The following is a 22,773-nucleotide window of genomic DNA, read 5'->3' as shown; positions in this document are numbered from 1 at the left end:
CGAGGTAGTCGCCAACGTCCGGATGCAGACAAGATACTAAGAATATGTAAAAAAAGAAGAATATGACAATCAAATTCTAAAATACTTCTTTGTTTGAACGTTGCAACTTGGGATGCCAAATTATTCGACTCTTTTAATGCTCGGGTAGTACGAGTACCTATTTAAGTAAGGATGGATACAAGAAATTTGCAAGACTAACAATAAATTCAACTAAAACAATAAATCCTTACTTAATTTGGTACTTGTACTACCCGAGTACTAAAAAAGTTGAGTAATTTGGCATGCCTAGTTACATTTTATTATCCATATATTCATAAAATTTATATTTTCCCACGTTTCCATTACGTTTTGCCCCTGAGCGACACCTATGATATTGAACTTATGCATATTTAAATTTATAGATTGTAAATTTTGAAATCGTATTCAAATAGTGGGTATGATGATTTTTGCCAATTTGATGAGGAACCGTTTCAACAATGAAATCAGATAAATTGACGAACTCTGATAGGAAACAATCGACTTGGAGTCACAAATATCCAAGTCTGACCAGCAGTACTACAGAAATACTTTTGAATAAATTCTTTTCAATCCAGGTCAACCTAGTGATCGAACCCGGCAACCTCTTGGTGGTTAGCATTAACGCAATTACCGTGATATATTGCTGGCTAATATGTAGACCTAACTAATGATATTTCGAAATATGCAATTTCATAAATCTTTTCTTATCTAACATAATTGTGAATTTACAACGGAAAATGTTACATTGTGTGTATTTTGTTACCAAACTACATTGGTTGGCTTTTATATTGTACAAAAAAGATTCACAAATTTACATATTCAATTTATTTTGCAAAACTGTGTATGTAGGTCTAAAATGTCAATCGTTTGGTTATCATCTTATTCGTGAACTTCTCGCAAATGAAGATTTAAATCTGCATTTTAATTCAATGTTCGGAACAAGACTGTTTATTCAATGGAATTAATTGTTTACATATTTTAATTTGATAACACAGCTGTTGAGTCGACGAGGTCTGGCTGCACAATTTTTGCTTAAATGGTGAATTTATACACTCTTTCTGTATTTGTATGAATTTTACTACAATTTTTCCCCATCAGTTTCTTGGAGAAACAGTCATTTTGACAATTCTGTTATTCAAATTTTTTTTTTCCTTCTGAACTATTTCCTGTTTAAATTATATATTTGTACCAAATGGTCATTTATAGTGTGTGTTTTATGACCATACATTATTATGTCATCTGGTATGAGAATACTATATAATTAACAATAATTTATTGCATTGAATTTAAATTATTAATTACATTGTTTAGATCACGATTACTTTGTTTATACTATTATGGAAATTACATAGATGTAAATAAAATAATTTTATTATATTACATGTTATATTTGCCATAATCTATAACGCAAACGCTCATTTATAATGCAAAATAATTTCATTATTTTATAAATTTACATAAGACATGATGAACGTTTCATTTTCATTTTTCCATATATGGACTTAATTCCTCAAATCATATCCAGCAATATGTATATAATTAATATTTTTACCATTACAACTTCATATTTTATTTAATACTAGTGATAGACCCGATTAAAAGTTCATCGGGTGTATTATAAGTAAAGACTACCTTTCTACCTACATATAAACAATATAAAAATTAATTTATTAATTAAATTAATTTTCAGTAGATGGCGCTAAATGCTCGTGGCACTATTTTCCAAGACGAAATATCGATAGCAAACAATATATGTACATAAATAAAGGTTTTTTCTTGATTCTCCCACCAAAACCTTACATACAAAGTCTCTTTTGAAATTACATATACATTAGAATTTTTGCACTACATACATATGTATGGATATAAGATCAAAATTTTGTTTTCAAATAATACATTAAATATCAATGAAGTTTTGGTCATTAAAATTTTGGCCAACTTCATTGTATTCTTTTTATTACAAAATGTATATAATATTTCGTATAAACCAATTTATTTTGCATGTAAAAATCCGTAAAACTTATTTGTTTTTGCTCTGTATTTATATTATGTATACAATTTCATAATATATATTTTTAATAGCATAAAATTAAATGAATTAATAGGTGTAGAATATTTATAACATTATATTTATATAGACAGCGAGTTTCAATTGAACTTGTCTTGTTTACTATAATATATCAGAGTCTACCAATTAGTTCTAATGAGTTCTCGGAACCATTAACTTTTTCTTGCTGCAATCCCATTTTCTTTTATTACTTTGTCGCGTTGTACCTCCAATTATACCATTTTCACGCTACCTTAAATTTTTTTCATTCACTTTCTCATTTACGTCAATGTATACATATTTTATTACATACATACACACATATGTACATAAATCATATGTGCCATATAGGAATTACCTTAAGGCGACACATATGATTAGATTATTTTCTTACATAAGTACTAACAATTTTTCAAACAACAGAACATTTTGATTGATTTTTAAATGCTTTTTATTATTACGAAATTATGTTCACAATACATCTTATATTTATTTTAATAGCTACTGATCTACTGATCATTTTCTATTTTACAATTTAATTTAATTTGGTTAGTAATCACAGTATTATATTATTCTAATGTTAATCTAAAGCATAATAGGAAAAAGAGCTCAAAAACCTATTTACAATCCTTATAAATGTTCATAATACATCTAATACATAATATTAATTAAAGATTCTCTAAAGTCGATGATCTAAAGCAGATTGTGTTTAGGTAATCTGTGTTTATACCTGAAGGGTATAGACATTTTGATCACCGAGACTCTTCACAAGTGTGTTAGTATGGTTATTAGTGATTCTGTCATAGAATCTACTGGTTAGTTTGTTAGTAATGTCTGTAACAAACGGAATATTTTATATGGCATGCAGTTTTTTCAGGTTAGTATATATGGGTGTATTATAAATTATTTTTAGGGATTTATTTTGTATTACTTGGAGCTTGGAAAGGTTAGTATTCGAGGCGTTATTCCATACAGGTGAAGCATAGGTTAATAATGGTAATATGAGCGCGCGATATAATTTTATTTTATTTAGCGTTGATAAAGAACTATGGCGATTAAATATTGGATATATTGAGGATATACCCCGCATCGCTTTGCATTTCGCTGCCTCAATGTGAGGTGCCCATCTCATTAAACAACAGAACATAGAATACAATATACATATGTAGATATCTCTGAACATAAAAGGCGATAATTAAGAAAAATTAAACAATAAGAATCGTTGAAAATACCAACATGAATCGCAAGAATGTTAAGAAGATCAAAGGCCACAGATAGAGGCGAGTTCATTAAGATGTTAGGATACTTACAGTTACAAGTAGAAACAGAGTACGGGCGCGAACATCTCTGGTGTGCAGGGACCATTGTGTATGTATATTTACATATATAAATATCATCAACATCATCATCATTATTTACAGCCATTTACCACCCACTGTTGGATGAAGGCCTCTCCAACACGCTTCCAATGCTTCCATTCGTTTCTGTTTTGCACAAGTCTTATCCACCTTACCTCAAACATTTTTCTAATTTCGTCTAACCATCTTTCTTGCGGCTTTCCTTTCACTCTTTTACATTCTCTCGGGTACCATTCTAGTACTTGTTTTGTTTTAATTTCGTTCATTCTTCTTGCTACGTGATCCGCCCTTTGCCATTTCAATTTATTTACTCTCTCCACTATGTCAACCACCCTCGTCATACTTCTCACCCACATATTCCGTTTCCTATCTCTCCTAATTATGCCAAATATCAGCGTTCCATACCTCTTTGAGTGCATTAAACACATAAATACATACATGCATATTTTATTTTTACCACGTCCAAGTTACAATTATGTTCAATTGGAATGAATTCTAATTTATAAAATATTTTTGGTTTGTGAAGTTGACATTTTGACGTTTTATTGGCTTCTCTTCAAATTTCATCATAGACGGATTACGTTTAATACTAGAATTCAGCAGAGTATAATCCAGACGCTAGGAACCTCTAACCAATTAATTTACGATTTATAGTGACATAAATCCAATGTCAGGCTTTTGACAATATTAAATTTGTAAATCAATACCGTCTGTATAATAGTATACGTAAACAGCTATCAATAACTCTTTCGGTCGTAGTATGCACACAGTGCAGTGTTTTCATCTCAAGATTCGTACTAATAAAAGGCGTGTATTTCTATTTCTTGAATAAGGTGTACCTGAATTTATAAAATTTTTACAATTATTGGTTACAGACACCGTTGTATTTAAAACTGTTTCAACATTGAAATCAAACTCTGGTAGAAAACGATCGAATTGGAGTCACAAATATCCAAGTCTGACCAGCAGTTCTACAGAAATACTTTTGAATAAATTATTTTCAATCGCGGTCAAGCTGGGGCTTGGGCCCGGCAACCTCTTGGTGATTAGCATTGACGCAACCAATCTCTGGTGCTGGATACATATACGTATATACATACATATATACGTATATTTCTACATTTCGCCTTCTGAAATATAGAGCTGAATCAACGAATTCTATTTCCATTTACATGCTCAGCAAACTCGAATGAGTAAACGATTTAGGTCACTGCTTCGTGTCTAAAAATTTAAATTTACATATTACAATAATCACATTGGATTTTGCGTTTCATTACTAGGTAGGTATCCACGAAGCCCATACGGCAAAATCGAACAACCCAATCAGAGGCGGACTAATAACGAATTTCACCGTGGACAAGTCGCTTTCAGACAATGCTGAAATTTTCCTTTATATAATATTACCTGTTTGAAAAAACATTCAGAGAAATTGCGAAAAGACTAATGAAGACGACGACGAAAATTTTTGATAAAAACGAGAGCAGTCAATTAAATTCGTAATTGACCTATTTCGTCCCTTTGAGACCTTTTGCCGGTGACATGTTCTATTTTGCCGATGTTTCAAAAACATATATATGTGTGTGTTTGTGTGTGTGCGTGCGTGCGCCTGCGCGTTTTGCTTTTAAATCAAAAATGCCACTCTGTCTGAAGAAAATGATCTTTGATCACTGCGTTTTGCAAAATGATGAAGTATGGATGCGAAACTTGGACATTGAACTCCAAGATGCCACATAAAGTCCATTGCACTCAAAGAAATATAGAACGCTGTGTGCTTGGTATATCGAGGAAAGACAAGAAACGGAATACGTGGGTGAGAAGTATGTCGAGAGTAGTGAATAGAGTGAAGAGATTGAAATTGCAATGGGCGGGCCACGCGGCTAGAAGAATGGACGAAATGTGGACAAAAAAAGTACTCGAATGATACCCGAGAGAATGCAAAAGGGTGAATGGAAGACCCCAGGGTGGATGGGTAGACGAATTAGGAAAATGTGTGGGGTGAGATGGATGAGAGTTGCGCAAAACAGAGACAAGTGGAATCGTGTTGGAGAGGCCCTCATCCAGCAGTGGACAGTGAGCAGCTATAGATAATGATTTATTAGTGATACAAGGGGACTAGGTGACGTCGTACCGAGTTCCTTTGTATCCTACTCGCGCACACGTAAGTAAAGCTGTGTGACAAAAACAGAGATTTTCACGACACGCCACTCGTATGTATGTATATATAATCGTACATATAATATAATATTTACACGACATATGTAAATATTATATTATTTACGTAATTTTTTTTTCAGTTAGATTGATTCAACTTCAAGTGAAGCTAATTTCAATAAACTTTCAATAATGGCTTTTACTTAAAATACTGTTGCGTAGGGGTGAGTGGAGGATCCAAGTAAAAGGCCAACAGTCGTATCACAGCATTTATTGATGATTAAGGAGATACACGCACTGTTACTGCTCAGTCCAGAATGACATGATATCGCCTACGTACCGCCTTATAAAGGGTAGATCTCTCAGGACGCCTAATCTGTTTACCTGTTGTATAGTCACGTATTCGGATATGTATTTCCACGACATTGGGTCTCCCCGTACCGATTCTGAGAAATAACTAATAACGGTCATTGTTTAGCCTAAATGCACTTAGAGTCCAGATATAATCCTTGGAAGTAAGTGCAAGCGCTTAGTTAGTCCGATAACAGATATCCGTTGGTCTAAGTGCAATTCGCTCAATCCGCGGCGTACGTAACAATACCTTTGGACATATTCGTATACGATCAATTATGTACATATGTAGTTCCATATTTAATTAAAATTTACATCGAAAAATATGTACGTGTGTAGTCGTTCAATGAAATACTAAATCGATTTTTTTTTAATATTATATGATATGTATTATATTCGTACGTAGTTCTTCAAAAAGGATCTAACCAGCTCGAGTAATAACTTCTCGAAACTTTTTTGATACAATATAAAAGCAAACTTATACAATTTCCTAATGGCAGGCAACAAAAGCGACACAATGTATGTATTTATTGCCTACCATTAGTTTGCTTTTATGTTGTATACAAACATTCAAAAACTCACCATGGCTGAATTTTTATTAATATGTGTTAGATCTTTTTGGTAAAGCCATGCACATCTGAATACAGTTTTGCACCGTTTGAAAAAAAGCCATGCTTTCCACAAAAAAATCGCAAAATGCAGTTATCCGGTTTTAGAATCTGACCCTTCATATATGTATGCACATATTATACATATGTATGTATGTATGACCCAGTAGTATTGTAAAACTGAATATACATATGTACTAAGTCCAACTATGAATGTATATTTTCCGAATGTTTCAAACGCGTTTAAAGGTGGCCATACACGTAGACATTTATAGCCAGACATGTCACCGTAGTGGCACTGACACTGGCATACTCGTACGTATCGAGAAACAAATTTCTTGACTTGGTTTTATACTTGAATGTGCGAGGCTGGATTTTGTCGACTATAACACTGTTCGACAAATGACGACTTTTTTTGGTTCAGAGACAAGATATGACTTTTCTTATAGATCTATGCCCAGTGAACATGAATCTGGTAATAAAAATATGTTGATTGGCTCGAGATTCGGAGATATATGTTTTTTAAATCGCGCGATTTTTCTATATCTTGGTGTTGTTCGGTCGATGTCTCAAAATCTGACAATTTCCTGTTCAAAATGAATATTGGAATCTATAGTCGGGTATTTTATCTTTCATTTTTAGTACTTTTCAGCTTTCAAATCTCTCTAAGTAGTCGTCCAGTTCAAATCAAAAGTCAAAAGTACGTATTTTCATTTGGATTTTTTTCCCACTGTTAATACTATTTTATATTATTTTCTATTGAAACATGTTTATTGGGATAGTGTTCTGGCCATACTATTTTTTGTTTTCGTTTAAAAGGGTTAATTGGAAGTTTGCTGAATTTTAAATCAGTAAAATCGCGAGCTAAAAGATCGTACTAGTATTTACACGAATCTGAATTGAATTAATAGGGATAATATATTAAATTGTCTTTATATGAGAATTAAATAAAATTCCATTTAGAAAAATCATATTTCGACTCTTCTTGTGGATTAATAACAAAAATTCTATTGATAACTGGCTTACCTCGATAAAATAAACGATTTTACTATGAACAATTTTAATAATTGCCAATCATCAATGTACATCGAAATGTCATCTGCGCAACCCAATGAATATGTCGTCTTTCGGACATTCTTAAATTCAAGCATTCGCAAATTTCGCTGCATGCATTCATGCAGCCACGTCGTTTGCAGCGATTTGTAGCAAACCTTTCTTTCATTTTCAGTACTTTTCAGCTTTCAAATCTCTCTAAGTAGTCGTCCAGTTCAAATCAAAAGTCAAAAGTACGTATTTTCATTTGGATTTTTTTCCCACTGTTAATACTATTTTATATTATTTTCTATTGAAACATGTTTATTGGGATAGTGTTCTGGCCATACTATTTTTTGTTTTCGTTTAAAAGGGTTAATTGGAAGTTTGCTGAATTTTAAATCAGTAAAATCGCGAGCTAAAAGATCGTACTAGTATTTACACGAATCTGAATTGAATTAATAGGGATAATATATTAAATTGTCTTTATATGAGAATTAAATAAAATTCCATTTAGAAAAATCATATTTCGACTCTTCTTGTGGATTAATAACAAAAATTCTATTGATAACTGGCTTACCTCGATAAAATAAACGATTTTACTATGAACAATTTTAATAATTGCCAATCATCAATGTACATCGAAATGTCATCTGCGCAACCCAATGAATATGTCGTCTTTCGGACATTCTTAAATTCAAGCATTCGCAAATTTCGCTGCATGCATTCATGCAGCCACGTCGTTTGCAGCGATTTGTAGCAAACCCATAAGAATCATATTAACAGCAACATTAACAAAAAAAGTTTTTGCCAGAGCCCAATTAGGGACTCACAAAATTATAAAATAATATTCGTTTTGTGAAAGTCTCCGATTGCAATTAAAAAAAAAAAACACCACTTAACAATTAAAAAAACACTTTTTTCAAAAAGATCTTTTTTCTCCCCTCTTCCTATTTCCAAAAAGGACCTTCTGTTTTATTAAATACTAGTGGTTTTACCCGGCTTAGCTCGGTATTTTTAATATAAACAGCTTAAACAAGGCATAATAATCTAATAGTAAACATTCATTTGTTTTTTTATTAAATTTATTTGAATCGAAAAAAAATAATATTCAACGATATCGATATGGTCGTTATAGAAACTTTGATTTGTTTTCTATGCTCCCACCCAAACCTTTAAATCTTACATACAAAGTCTCTTTCAAAATTATATATTAGATCATTTTATTTTTAAGTTTTGTTTTGCGCGGCATTGACGGGGTTGTTCTGCGCGGGTTTGTCGGCGCCGCGATATCGTGCGCGCTTTATACATAAAGGATGGAACAAACGATTGAGAATACTTACACTTAATAGTTTGTGCACGAACAAACTATGTAGTTTGTCTGGTTCGGTGATTACATCCCAAATGTGAATCGCTACCAGGATAACCGCCGCTACGAAAATCGCGTGTGCGGATCTCCTGTCGCACAGGAAAATTGCCGTACAGAAAATTAACCAAATATTGCTCAGTAAATGCTTTTTTTTACGAGATTTTTATTATTATCGACTAGACCAGTGCTTCTTAATTACTTTCATGTCACGATCAGTCTGAAAGAATTAATTCCCGGCCCATAATTTTTTTTTTATATTTAACCCTTTGGCTGCTACGAGGTTTTTCAATGTCCAAGCGAAAAATGCTAACATTTGTAATTATTTTGAAAAAAAATAAATATAATATTTTTTTTTACATACTTACTTCGCCGAACACTCGTAATTTTTATAATACTTTATATACATTTTTAAGAAGCAGTCGTGGACTCGTGCTCTCTTTTTCTGTCTTGCTTTTACATGCGTGCGTGCGAAAGAGATACCTACATATATACACTAAATAAGTTTTGACAATTGTTTTCCGACGCTTTATTCTTTTCAATAATCTATTTTTAGATATCGATGTATCCTTACAACATGCGATATATTCGAAACAGGTAGCGGTCTTTCTCTCTTTCTTTCTTGGTTTTAATTGTGTACGTGTGAGCGAGACACACAAGGATGCGAAGTTTCTAATAATCAAATAATTTTTCAACATGTATCATAAACATTTTGTATGCATTTCAGTTGCATTTGATTGATTGCATGAATTCGTGACGTCTCGTGACCTATATAATTGAAAGCGGATTTCTATTGTTTTTTGCCATTTATTTTAACTCTGCAAAATGATATCGGACAGTGAAAGTGATGAAAGCGAAATAATAGCTCCTCGCCGAGGAACTCGACAAATCAGCAGCTCTACTGATTCTGAAAATGGATTTATCGACAATAATCAATTCCCAAGTAATAACTCCTTATATGACATTGACAATGAACCCAAAATTTACTTTGATGATGAACCCGAAATTGAAGAGCTTTTATTTAAAAAATTTATAAATATTTATAAAGCTTGATTGAAAAATAAATATAAATACGTATATAAAAAAAATGTTTCGTGCCACTGATGCGCTGGTGGCTCAAAGAAAGTATTGAAATACGACAATTAATGACGTCAACAACGATCGTCGTAGCAATCTTCGCCGATTTCAAAACAACGATTTATCGTTGTTGTAGCAGTCAAAGGGTTAAAAGGTTTATTTGGCAGTAATTATTAAAATTATAATACACACATTTATATTCAGCACAAAATTATAGGAACTTGCTTAAAAACATTTTTTTTAAATAAAAACTATACACATAAAACAATTTAATGCAATAGATCAGGTCGCATGTTTTTACATAACAGATCGATATCGGGTTCAATGTCAGAATCTTCCAAAGTCTCCGTGGAAAGGCATGACCTTTGCTTATTTTTTAATATAAGTAATGACGAAAATGCTGTTTCGCATAGGTACGTAGTCGCGAAAGGAATAAGAGTTACCAGAGGGCTTCTTTTCCAATAGCAGGATATTCTTGCTGTCGCCTTAACCAAAATTTTGAAATACTTTTTTCATTAAATTCCACTTCAAGCAAATTATCTGATCTGATATCGACCAACTCTTCTTGGGCTGTCCACGTAATATGATAATATTTTAAGGACTTGGCAAATGGTGTTACTATCCAATTGTTCCTTTCATCCTCATTCAAGTTTGGGAAATATTTCCTTAAATATATACATTCCCTAAATATGTAATGTGGAAAAATATTCATAAATGAATATTTGTACTTTCTATTGAATATTTTCGCGGCCCCTGCGAGAAATCCTACGGCCCCCCAGGGGGTCGCGACCCCCCAATTTGGGAAGCACTGGACTAGACCACGGATTCTTAAGCTCTGACCGCACTATGCGTCTGCGACACGAACGGCAGCGCACGGCCAAATATTGTTTGTATGAGATATATACAATTTAATTTAAGCGCGTGCCCGCGGGCGCATGTGCGCCCCGGCAAATTATCAAATAAAATTTAAAAAACAATAATAAAAAGAATACATAAATATATACTTCTTTTTAATACGATGTATGTAAATTTTGTTTTTTAAAAGTCCGGCCTGCGCCTATCACTCTTCTCCTAAATCTCAAGTGCGCCCGTCACCACAATAAGGTTAAGAATCCGTGGACTAGACGGGTGACCGTGAAAAAGTCGAAAATATTCGTTTATCATGCATATGTATATATGAACAAAGTATGAAAACGATCGGATAAGAAATAAGAGATATAAAAAAGACGTCTTAATGTGAAACGTAAAGGAGGTTTGGAAAAGCGGTTAGTATATACATATATATCAGTGGCGTACGGTAAAACTCTCTCTCCCCCCCGTCGTCAGTGGCGTAGCCAGGATTTTGTCAAGGGGGGGTTTTGACAGGAAAAAAGGCAAGATAATTTATATTTAATTAATATAAAATCACAACATATAAAAATAAAGTAAATACGTAATAAAAATATGGTATGAACAAAATTCAAATAAAATAAAAATAATGAATATTTTAAAAAAGTACGAAATTCACAGATCCAATCTTCGCGTCTTTATTGTAAACATATATCTAATATAAAGACGGTAATCTGTGTGTGTGTGTGTGTCCTAACTCTCGCCGAACATAATGAATCAACCAGTATGGGGAACAAATTTTTTTTTTTCTTCATATTTTTCATTTTTTCAGTTTTTTCATTTTTTTCATTTTTTCATTTTTTTCATTTTTTTCAGTTTTTCAGTTTTTTCATTTTTTTCATTTTTTTCAGTTTTTCTGTTTTTAATTTTTTTCTTTTTTTCAGTTTTTTCATTTTTTTCATTTTTTCAGTTTTTTTCATTTTTTCAGTTTTTTCATTTTTTTCAGTTTTTCAGTTTTTTCATTTTTTTCATTTTTTCAGTTTTTTCATTTTTTCAGTTTTTTCATTTTTTCAGTTTTTTCATTTTTTTCATTTTTTTCATTTTTTCAGTTTTTTCATTTTTTTTAATTTTTTCAGTTTTTCAGTTTCCCAGTTTTTTCAGGCCCCGGGGTGCCGAAGGCATCGGGGGCGCTGGGGGCGAAGCCCTCGGGGCGCCGGAGGCATCGGGGGCGCTAGGGGCAAAGCCCCCGGGGTGCCGAAGGCATTGGGGGCGCTGGGGGCGAAGCCCCCGGGATGCCGGAGGCATCGGGGGCGCTGGGTGCGGTGCGGCCGCCGGAGGCGTCGGCGGCGCTGGGGCCGAAGGCCCCGGAGCGACGGAAGCGCCGGGGGCGAAGGCCCCGGGGTGCCGGAGGCGTCGGCGATGCACAAAATGTAATTCGTAATTCGTAATCACTTCGTAATTTGTCATTCGTAATTCGTGCATCAATTTATTTCCGAAACCAGTCGATTCAATATCTTTAACTTTATTTTTATTCGAGTTTCAATTCCTTTTCGAAACCACCCGTTGAAATCAACGGGTCCAACACTAGTATCTAATATTTTTTCTGCACTAACATTTATATCCCTATGAATATTTAATAAAGCAAGTCCATTTAGTCGATTTTCCGACATCGTATTTCTTAAATACATATATATTTTTAGTGGCTCCGTTCACTTGTGGCTGTTGTCACCGGAAGTGTTGCTAGAATTTTTAGAAGTATGTAAATATTGGGGAATATTGAAGGATTGCAAATTGCAATTGCAGCTAGTGTGTTTTTTGGTCGACTTTCACTAGTACTTATATATTGCCACCACATATCCAACTCTCCAGTTAGAATGCAAGGCCCACAAAATATATCTTGGTTGTAAATTTCCCCCAGTGTTTATCTTATTTTTTAAAATACTTGTTGAGAGCTTTTTCTATCGGGAAGCAAACATTGGAAATTTTCAAGTATATGTTTATGTCCTAAAAATCTGTCATGGATTTGTGATAATTTGTGGGATATTTTGCCCCCGACTGCGCTCCACCAAGGGGGGGGGTCCAGACCCCCCGAACCCCCCCCTTCGCTACACCACTGCCCGTCGTACATCCTCACTTAATTTGCGCGAGCAGGATACAACAGGAACAAGTGTAACAGGCTTTTCCTCCCGTATCCTGCGCGCGCACATTAGACAAGGCTGTGTGACAAAAAGAGAAATAATTTCACCGCATGCCACTGATATATATTATACATATAATATATACATAGTACTGTTTACTATGCACCCTTTTTTTTTCGACTTAAGATCTTTCGATTTTCGATCTTTGCCATCCGATATTTGCTTTTTTGACCTTTTCACTTTCGGTCCCGTGAGGTCGACCCGCTGACCAATATTTGGGCAATTTTCTGTACGACAATTTTCCTGTGCGACGAGTTTTCGTGCAACACGATTCCGCGCGCACGACTTTCGTAGCGGCAGTTATCCTGGTAGCGATTCACATTTAGGATGTAACCCGTTTACCAGATTGTTCGTCAATTTGTTATTTTGTGTACACTGTAACGGCTCAGATTAGTTTGTGTATAAACAAACTAGTATGTTCGTGAACGAACGAAATCTATATTTGGAATGAAACATACATAGCCAGCAGTATGGCTCAGTAGTAGCGTGTATGTTTAGCACCAAGTGATTATTGAGTTCGAGCCCGCTATACTTCTGGTCAGATTTGGGGGTATTTGTGACTCTAAATCAATCGTTTCTTATCAGAGTTTGCCAATTTTATCTGATCATTGTTGAAACGGTGCCTTAAAAAATTGGCAAAAAAAATAATCATCCTACCTGCTGTCACAAATCTACCGTATTATGTATGTACAATTTGTAAAAAAATATGTACAAGTCTAAAATTCATTGATTATTTAATTAATTGTTAATTTCGTGTTCTTCAGCTTCTCGAAATACAGTGATTTATGTAATGAAAATGCTGCATTGTTTGTAATTAATTGTCCAGGAAGGCTCATTGGGGTCTTCCTGTCAAGCCTTCCTGGTATACATATTTATTTATTTATTTATTCTAAACAGATCATTGTGGCATAACAGGAATTCCTAAAGCGCCACAATGGTCAAAAAATATAACACAAAAAAAATAACAATTAAACATAAACATAAATACATCCATACATAAACATAAAAAATAGCATTTAATAATAACAGATAAAATAAAAATATCAAATAAAATATAGCATAAGGAATGCCTTGCACCTACAGCCAGTTTCAATAAATATGTAAGAAACAACTACAAATACAAAACATCCCTGTAAGGCCCAAATGGAAGAGAGTTAATCAAAATTTCACTCATAAATCACAATCAATCATGAAAACAATGATGAGCGCAGACTACCAGATAAATGGGTTAGAGTAATTTCCGACAATTTACGCTCACTAAGGTGGAAAATATCACATTCAGTCTCGGCAGCAACGATTTCATTAAGAAGTCGAATAGCTCTTGGAATAGGAGCCATTCGAAAAAGGACTGTGCGGGCAGGAGGTACAGCCAGAAAATGATGATGTCTACCACGCACATAGTGATTAGGGACATAAAGTCCCAACTGCTCCAGCAACAACGGGCATGACGTATTACCACGTAAGAGCAGGAGAACGAAACGAATTAATGAGAAGTTTCTCCGAAGTTCAAGGGAATTATACCCAAGCATGCCCAAAAGGAAAGGAGTGGGGTAGAGATATGGGTAATACCCATATTCTTTCCTATATAGGAAACGAAGAAATGCTTTTTGCACTTTCTCAATCATCAGAGAGTAATTTGCTTCATGCGGATTCCACACAATCGCATTATACTCTAGCTTACTTCTCACAAGCGAATTGAAAAGCAAGCGAGAAGACAAAGGATTGGAGAATAATCTTGCATATCTCAAAACAAATCCAAGTCGACGAAAGGAAACGTCAGCGACTTTCTTGATATGGTTGTGAAAGGTGAGCTGAGGATCAAAAGTGATACCCAAATCGACAATAGATTCCACACGCTTTAACAAGACGGATCTAATAGAATATCCATGACAATAGAGCGAATGTGCACGTCCATAGCTCATATGTATATCTATGTAAAATATTTATCAACAGTGATCAAAATCCTTATCTGTCGGCAGACAATTTCCTATCCTAAAGTTCAAATCTCTACGATTGACAAATCGCTACAGATTTATCTGCCAATTCGTCTGCAGACATATCTACATACGTCTCTCACGCATCAATGATATGTGCAACGTGGACTCAAATTCAACCTCGTGTATGTTCCTTTTGTTTCGAATATCGACGATTCGGAATTCGGCATCGTATCCAGTCGACGAAGGGCCACCTACTGAAAGACAAAAGGTTGTGGGGCGCTGCGGGAGGGCGAAGGCGAGGGCGCAGGCGCGGCCCGGGTCAGGGCGTCCGCCCCCTCACTGCCGCGGCTGACGTCGGCGGCGCCGCACGTGCCCGGGCACCCCCTCCCCCTAACCTTATCCCGCTCTCTACCCGGAACATATTACAATTTTAATTTCACCCACCCGATCCCACCCCCTGGACCACCCCACCCCCCACCCACTCACACCGACACACTGCGACCGATCCCGACTCGATTACTCCATCTCACTCCTGCAATTACGTCTGCAATTTTACACCCACTCCTCTCCCCCCACCCCCTCCTTGTCTTCTGACCACCACCCGAAATCTACCTTCATTCGGACTATTTACCTGATTCAGCACTGACTTATACACACATAATACTAGCGGGAAAATCAAATTCGCACAATAAATAAAAATAATAAATAAATATATATATAATATAATCAGAAACGTGGTCGTTGTGATAATGTGCCGATAGTGTTTCTTTCAACTTTCGTTTTAAAGTAATACTTTCGCTTGTACTTTTACTTGTAAGATGTTGTACACTTGTAAATCGTTGCTCAACTCGGTAGCCGTAGTATTTTCGAGCGATTCTTTCAGTTTTTTACACTTTTCTATGATTTAACGATTTTATTGCTGTCGTATATATACATACATATATAATAATAATATCGCGATTTCATTTAGTCGGTTGTTTTTAAATAAATAGTTAAGCCGATCTCGCCTTTGTCGCTTGTGTGAGATGTGGGCTTTCGGCGATTCGGAGATATGCTCGATCGGAATGGTTCATCCGTCCAACAGCAGCTCTTCAGGTAACGTATGATATGATATGTGTCTTTTTTTACTCTTTTTTGAAAGTTTTTATTTGTGTTTCGCAATGCACTTGTGGCGGGTGCGTTTCAGCTGAAACTTTTTATCGGTGAAACGTTGACCTTATTACCTACCCCCTGCTGGGTGGCCTATATAACCGGCCGGCCGTTTGGACTGATCCAACTGCCGCAGGCTACTATGGACCGTTTTAACTTTCGATTCAGTGTTTTGACCCATTTTGTTACTGCAATGTCATTTTGGTGTTAAATGATTATTTTTTAAGTATTCGAACAGCTTAAATTTTATATTTTCTTTCGTTGTATAATTTTATAATAATGTTTATATAGTTTTTAAGCACACAAAGGCTTTCAGATAATTCTTTCTTTTATAATTGAAACTGTTCATTATTAAAACCTGCAAAATAATAACTGCACTTTTTTATGTTATTATAAAAATATAAACATACATACATCATTATATATATGATATATAACTCAGGCCAATTCAGTATGTTTGCTTGTGGTAACGAACGCTATTATATACATACATACATAATATGACATGCGATATAAAAACCAAAGGAAAAAAATCCCCTTTGGTGGGTTTTGGACCCATGAGCCTCCTACTGATAACTTGCACTCATTACCGTTGAGCTTATCAAGGATTTGAAATTCGGCTTTAACTTAATAATATATGCTCTTTTCTTATATTTGCATATATTTGTAAAACATTTTTCGAATAAAATTTAAAAAAAGTTGTTTGTTCAAATAATTATAAATTTTGAAATTTTATTCTAATAATTCACCCGATGATATTTCATTGGGCCGATCATAAATAATATTTGGTAAAATAAGCCAAACTCATAAACAAAATGTTTTTGAAAGTATCTACAATCTACACCAGGCCTAGGCAAACTGTGGCCCGCGGGCCGCATCCGGCCCGATTCGAATTTTTGTGCGCTCTGCCAAATTGTTGGCTATTAGAGGATCATTCATTGAAATTATTTTTCATGACAGTAAATAATGTACATATATCTATAAAAAGTATTTTACTTGCGGCCCGACGTTCATTTTTAATTCTTAATGCGGCCCTTCATTCGAAAAGTTTTCCCAGGCCTGGTCTACACCCTTCACTCCATACAGCACAAAGCAGACAGTGGAAATTGCTATGGATAGGTTTTCAGTGGATTTTCCGCTGCCTTATACAGATTTTCCTTCGATTTGGAAACAGGTGTAGGCTATGGATTTGGTGGGTAGAATCAATACATATGTACAGATGCAAATTTAGCATGGAGTTGTCTCAACATTAAAATCGGATATAATTCTGCAAAAATATACCAACCCATATTAATAATATTGGACAAATGCATACATTGATTTTTTCCATCATAAAAAGCATTTATACAAAACTCGGTATGTCACTAGTATCAACAATACATGTACATTTAAAATTGTATATATTTGCTTTTCCATTGTATAAAAATGATTCATGAAGCGACGCCTCGTGTAAAATTCTATGTAAGCCCATGAGACGCCAGCGCGGACGTTATTGAATTTTTTTGTACTATTTCCTTATACTGGGTATAAGCATAACCGCTGCATCCTCTGGAATATTACTCAAAGGCTAAGCTCATACAGTCGACTTGTCCAAACTATGTTTTTTAACATTCAGATGGATTTTTCGGATACTCTTTTGCATAAACTGATCCCGGATTATCGACAAGAAGTTTTCCTCGTTTAAACCAGCCAATATAATGTATTTTTCCGTTAGGGATTAAATTAAATTAAATTAAACCACGTGATACTAAATTTAAATTATGTACTGGGAAACTCTAGACATAAATAAATCGTACAGACATAAAAACATGTCATTCGCTCTACTGTCTGCGTATTAATTGTTTATAATATATGGGTAAATATTATGAATAATTTAAAATTTTCCATTTCGAATATTCTAGATTTTTCTTCTCCTTACAATTTAAATTAATGCGCATTCTTTCTGCGCGATTGACATTTTGTATTCCATTTGTTTTTTAAGTTTAACATTCCATTCATCATTGCACAAAGTGATTTGTATGGCGCTTGTTAACCATTTCAATTCCGACGACGTTCAAAGCGTGCAAATATCACTTTGGGCTTTGTCCGCGTCATCTTTGCGCGATTTAACATTTCTTATCGATTCGCACAACAATGCAAACACATTGTGTGCCCATGGAGAGCTTATCTTTTCAAACGTCCTCCGCTTATGTGCTCGAAATTGAGTATGAAATGGACGAGAATGTGCCAAAAACATTCTTTGTATATAAACGCATTCTTATTCATGACGTTATTCACATTGTTGCTACCGTAACGATTGTGAAGAAATTGTATCTTTTTTTTATACCAACAAATGCTCGAATTTAATTTACAAAGAAAATTGCCTTTAGCAAATTCATACACACATATGTAATGTTTATCAATACATATAATAATGTCAAATGTTTCACATTGCGGCTTTGTTTATCATCATTTTACTTTCTCTCGCCACAGTCGTTTCTTTATCTTTTTCGATTTTCACCACAATATCAACTTAATGTGAAACGTTTCTGTTTTTGTTGAAACGCTAACGATCCCATTAATCCTGGGCATTAAAAACGTTAACAGTTTCACCCTGCAAAGCAAAGTTTAATCCATTCAAATAGAAGCGTTTTATTTCCTGATCAATCTTCTCGTCCGGACCCGTCGTTAGTACAATATTATCGTTACAATGCCTCCTTTCAAAACGAATTCAATATCGTTAGATTATATAAAGTGACGGTTTCACTACGCCATTCATTCGTGACGTTTGAAATACTGTCAAAAATAGGAAAATTGGTCAAAATTCGTTCATAACTCTTATAACATACGTATGTACAAATACGTACATATGTACAAATATACGATTTTAATGTATGTATATTATATAAACACTTGTCATAATCATTTGATAGAACTAGCTGGTAGCTATACTTAGCGAATCATTGTGTTTGTGAATGAACATACTTGTTTTATTTATATGTCTAGGAATTAGAAGTACTAACAATTTTCCAAACATAACAGGACATATTATAGAACTAGTGTTGGGCCCGTTGATTTCAACGGGTGGTTTCGAAAAGGAATTGAAACTCGAATAAAAATAAAGTTAAAGATATTGAATCGACTGGTTTCGGAAAGAAATTGATGCACGAATTACGAAGTGATTACGAATTACGAACTACGTTTTGTGCATCGCCGACCTCCTGCCGCCTTTGCCCCCGATGCCTCCGTCGCTCCGGGGCCTTCGGCCCCAGCGCCGCCGACGCCTCCGGCGCCCCCGACGCCTTCGGCACCCCGGGGGCTTCGCCCCCAGCGCCGCCGACGCCTCCGGCGCCCCCAGCACCCCCGATGCCTTCGGCACCCCCAGCGTCCCCGATGCCTTCGGCACCCCGGGGGCTTCGCCCCCAGCGCCGCCGACGCCTCCGGCGCCCCCAGCACCCCCGATGCCTTCGGCACCCCGGGGGCTTCGCCCCCAGCGCCGCCGACGCCTCCGGCGCCCCCAGCCCCCCCGATGCCTTCGGCACCCCGGGGGCTTCGCCCCCAGCGCCGCCGACGCCTCCGGCGCCCCCAGCCCCCCCGATGCCTTCGGCACCCCGGGGGCTTCGCCCCCAGCCCCCTCGATGCCTTCGGCACCCCGGGGGCTTCGCCCCCAACGTCCCCGATGCCTTCGGCATCCCGGGGGCTTCGCCCCCAGCGCCGCCGACGCCTCCGGCGCCCCCAGCGCCCCGATGCCTTCGGCACCCCGGGGGCTTCGCCCCCAGCGCCGCTGACGCCTTCGGCGCCGCCAGCGCCCCCGGCAATGAAAAAAATGAAAAAACTGAAAAAATGAAAAAAATGAAAAAAATGAAAAAACTGAAAAAATGAAAAAACTGAAAAAATGAAAAATTAAAAAACTGAAAAAATGAAAAAAATGAAAATTATGAAAAAAATGAAAATTATGAAAAAAATGAAAAAAACTGAAAAAACCTGAAAAAAACTGAAAAATATGAAAAAACTGAAAAATATGAAAAATATGAAAAATATGAAAAAAATGAAAAAAAAAAATTTTTGTTCCCCATACTGGTTGACGGTTGATCGTCCGTCACATATATACAAATATACATACAAATATACAAATATACAAATATATTTAGCGACAGTCCGTTTTTATATATATTATACAATAGAGACATCTATGGACAATCGATGAATTTTTGATACACCGAAAATTTACGAGAAACATTATTTGTTTATTACAGTTAAGCTATAGTAACATTACAGATATACTCCAGGGCGTCACTATAGCTAGGCATATATATACATATTTAGTTTTATTCTTTTCTTTTTCATTTGTTTGTCTCTGTGTACAATTTTATGTTATTTGTAAAAATCTATAATTGGGCTCAGATGTCATTTTGTTACATTTACTCTTTATTTTTATGCATTTCTACATCTGTTGTCTGTTGATTTTTCAATAAATAAATATATCAATGAAAAAACAATTAAAAGTTACAAATATAAAAATTAAATATCAAAATGTAAACAAAAATAAAGCCTCAAAATAATGTACATAAAGTAAAGGACAAAAATAATAGGAAAAATAAGATAAAACATGAACAATTAAATGTGAGAAATTAAATTTATGCTCTTAAATTAATCAATTCATCAGATTTTTTTTTTTGGTTGAGGAATTGATTTATTTATTTATTGACTCTCAAACTCAAGCAATTTTTAGATTGAACAAATCCAACCTAGCAGAAATATGGTTGAGGAGTTTATTACGTAGTTAGCATGTTATAAGATTCGAAATGCTAATAACTCAAATTCGCGAGAAATTGTAGGTTACCGATTTATTGGATCCGTCACAACAATGTAGCTAGAAAAATTGGAAAATTTCAGCAGGAGACGGTTGATCTGTGTTTTTTAATAACCACAAGTTCTCGCCAGCAGCGTATTTGGCCGTTACTTGAATCCTACTGGTATATTCTACCAGTGCACTACGCTGTGGCTATGTACGATTTGTTTGTTATTAAATTGTAAAATCTCAATAAAAAAAAGTCTTTACCGTTTATAAAATATTTTTCATCTTATTGCAAATCCTACAATAGTTGTAATCTCGAATAAAAATGATAACGTCGCATATCTCAATTGCGTTATGATTTTTATTTTTATTATTCAAACGTACGAGATTTTTTTCAAAACAATCCTTGAAAGTAATTTTGAAACGTCACACATTAGTTATGGCGCACTCGTGTGTGTACGAGTATTATATTATACAATGTACATAAATATGTAAAATACCCGAACCCGTCAGATAGTCGAGTGTTAATAAATTTTCCTTACGTGCCTCAGAATTGTCCAAACGGAGGAAGGATATGTTGGCTCAAATCTCGGTGACATTTATCAAGCTACGCGAAAAGGGCGAAGGGCCTACTGTCGCATGTTCACACGCTGGAAAATGGATTTTCCACCAGTCGACATTTCCACCACGTCGACTTTTCACGCACCTGTACATATATTTAGCCAACGCTTTTGTTCGGCCACTCGTAAAAGTGCTTCGGAGATATTTTTCACGGATCATTTGACGCTGTTGCAATATTTTCGGTCGAATTTTCCCAACACGAAAGCCATCATGCGTATGTTTTTTTTAAATATATTCTATACGTAGGTATATATTTTTCGCGGCGAAGTTATCCCGTGTCGCAGTACAACCCTTCAGCAATGATGCGTTTGAATTATTAACAATTCACTTTGGAAAAATGGGTCGTGCCGAAACGACCCAACTGTCATTAATAACATCCTCTTGCTTGGTGCTTTTATTTTATTTTGGGAATCGGCATTGGTTTGGACATCATATCTGTAATTGGTGTTGTTTATTGTTGCCTATATAAGTTTTAATCGTTTAGAATTAGCTTTTTCGTATTATGTCATCTAAGTCAGACTTTCACCTTTTCATTCAAATACTCAAATTCTTTTTTCATTATTTTCTGCATCATTTTAGGTGCAATTTGATCACTTCAATTTCTATTAAATTTCTGCAGGTCCAACTCGGCACAACACTGCACGGAAAATACTACTTCTATTCTTACTATACAGCAGCGCCCGTTTTCGGCACGTTCATATTTGTTTTTGACGAGTGCAAAGCAAAATCAGCTTACGTATACATTTCAGAGCGCGTATTGCATGCCTCGTATAGTTGAGTAAATATTGTCACAATATGACGCTTCCGAAACTATGTATTCTTATGCGCATGACAATACTTTCGTTATTACAGGTGCACTCGCCACTATGACGTTACGTCATGCGTGAATATTTCCAAAGTGGCCGAAGAAAACCGGCTCTGCTGGATACGATTCGGTGACTGCTGTATAATATAAATAGATCGTGTTAATCGATTTCGGTTACTGCTGTTTCGGATACGCAACGTATGTACGTACATATGTACATGCATAAGTATGTCCATATAGAGTACTAGTTGTTTTACCCGGCTTCGCTCAGCAATTGTAATATAAACAGCTTAAACATGGCGAATCTAATAGTAAATATTCATTTGTTTTTTTATCAAATTTATTTGAATCGAAAAAATAAAATTGAAACGTCGTCATAGAAACTTTCCCAACAGTTCCCAACCAACAGTACATATTTTATTACATACTAACATACAAAGTCTCTTTAGG

At 35.4% G+C, this 22,773-nt stretch overlaps 1 protein-coding gene across 1 annotated transcript in view; it reads left to right on the top strand.

Annotated features, from left to right (window-relative positions):
• The window catches only part of LOC143911858 (apoptosis-resistant E3 ubiquitin protein ligase 1), a 57,984-nt gene that overhangs the window by 1,291 nt on the left and 33,920 nt on the right, over positions 1–22,773 (top strand). The window lies entirely within an intron of this gene.

Source organism: Arctopsyche grandis, chromosome 5, assembly GCF_051622035.1.
Source record: "Arctopsyche grandis isolate Sample6627 chromosome 5, ASM5162203v2, whole genome shotgun sequence".
Lineage (NCBI taxonomy): Eukaryota > Metazoa > Arthropoda > Insecta > Trichoptera > Hydropsychidae > Arctopsyche > Arctopsyche grandis.
This window is presented reverse-complemented; position numbering and strand designations above follow the sequence as displayed.